At 36.4% G+C, this 1,874-nt stretch overlaps 1 pseudogene; it reads right to left on the reverse strand.

Annotated features, from left to right (window-relative positions):
* Nucleotides 1-770: 770 nt before the first annotated feature.
* On the reverse strand, nt 771-1,668 carry LOC150008678 (nucleophosmin-like; annotated as a pseudogene).
* Nucleotides 1,669-1,874: the final 206 nt, after the last annotated feature.

Here is a 1,874-nt window from a genome sequence, read left to right on the forward strand (position 1 = left end):
CTAAAATCACCTTTGGAAGGGAAGAGATTCCAGACTGTTGATGCGATTCAGGAAAATACAATGAGGCAGCTGATGGAGATTGGGAGAACTGTGTGAGGTCCCAGGATGCCTACCTTGAAGGGGACTGAGGTGTCATTGTCCTATATGCAATGTTTCTTGTATCTTGCCTCTTCTTTAATAAATGTCTCTATCTTTCATATTACATGACTGAATATCTTTTGTACAGACCTCATATATTATAATATATGATATATATGAAATTTATATATGCACACACATATACATACATAGAAATATACTCTTTTTTGTCTCTACTATATTTATGGTATATATATGCATGAATTGTATAATGAATATTTTTACTGTACTGATCATATTCAATACAAGCTATAAACACTGTTTATATGTACATATGTATAATAGTATCTCAAATAATTTATAAATAATTCTTTTTAATTTTATTAAAATACTGAGTTTATTTCACATGTGTATTTTGTCTCCTCACCATTTCCATTTGTCTGACAACCACTACTGTTATGTCCTATCATAACATTCCATACATACTTAAAACCAAGCAAAGGGTGGAGTTCCACCTTTAAAAACTAAACCGGCATTTTGGACAACACAGTCTTGACAATGGAACCTAGACAACATTTATCAGACACGGTAGGGAAATTCTTGCTCTGCATTGTAAAAACGATGGTCAGATATCAACTGTTATATAAATGAAACGGGGTGGAAAATTTTAACAAACTGGTCAAACTATTTTCTTAAAGAGACTTCCTCCACTGTTGGAAATCTTGAATAGCCTCCTGGTCAGTCATCCGGAAGCAATTCTTCACATAATTGCTGAACTTGGCTTCCATTTTGGGAGGTAACCACCTTTTTCTGTACTTGCTTGCATTTCTGCTTTAATATCCTCTAGAGAACTAGGTCCTTTTGGTGTTTTAGGAGTATTTTCCTGTTTTTTGGAGGATTCTTGATCTTTTGATCTTGGTGTTGATGGTTTTGAATCTTTTCTATTCATGTTTGATTTTTGTGCATTTTTGGCCACAGTATCTCATATGGATTTCTTTACTGGAGCTTTTCTTCAACTTCCTCATCCTCAAAATCATCATCATCATCATCATCATAATCATCATCACCTTCATCATCCTCATCCTCATTATTGTCTTTATCATCTTCAACAGCAGCAAGTCATGCTTTTTTCTGTGGAACCTTGCTACGACTTCCAGGGGCAGAATGCTTCCCAGACATACTTAGGAGTTTCACATCCTCCTCCTCTTCATCTTCTGACTCTGCATCTTCCTCCACAGCTACTAAGTCCTGTCCACTAATATGCCCAAGCCCTGAACCACACTTCAACTGTAAGACCACAGGTGGTATTATTTCAAAGCCACCAAGGGAAACCGTTGGCTATACAGACATTTTCAAAGTTGCCAGTGTTTCTTTAATTGGACTGCCTTCACAATCCATTGCTTCTGCTTCAACAATGTGCAATTCATTCTTTGCACCAGCCCTTAACCTGATTGTTCATAAGGATAATTGGTGTTCATTTTCATCATTATCCACCTTAAAGTGATAATCCATATTGGTTCTGCATTCACAACCAAAAAGATAGTTCTGGGGCCTCAGAGGGCTCATGTCCATGTCCACTGAATCTTCCATGGGGTGGTAGCAGGCACTTAGGTGGGAGAGAAGGCGGACAGAAATAAACAACTTCTGTTTCATAGAACAGACACACAGGATGGAATCGCAGCACGATATAAAGTATTCTTACTGAATAAATATTCTGAACTAACAATATAGTTAGTTTCTTTAGGAAAACTGGCAAAAAGTTGTGGCTGAAAAACAATATTAGTTATAATTTAAAT

Source organism: Furipterus horrens, unplaced genomic scaffold (assembly GCF_987537825.1).
Source record: "Furipterus horrens unplaced genomic scaffold, mFurHor1.1.pri manual_scaffold_5, whole genome shotgun sequence".
Taxonomy (NCBI): Eukaryota; Metazoa; Chordata; class Mammalia; order Chiroptera; family Furipteridae; genus Furipterus; species Furipterus horrens.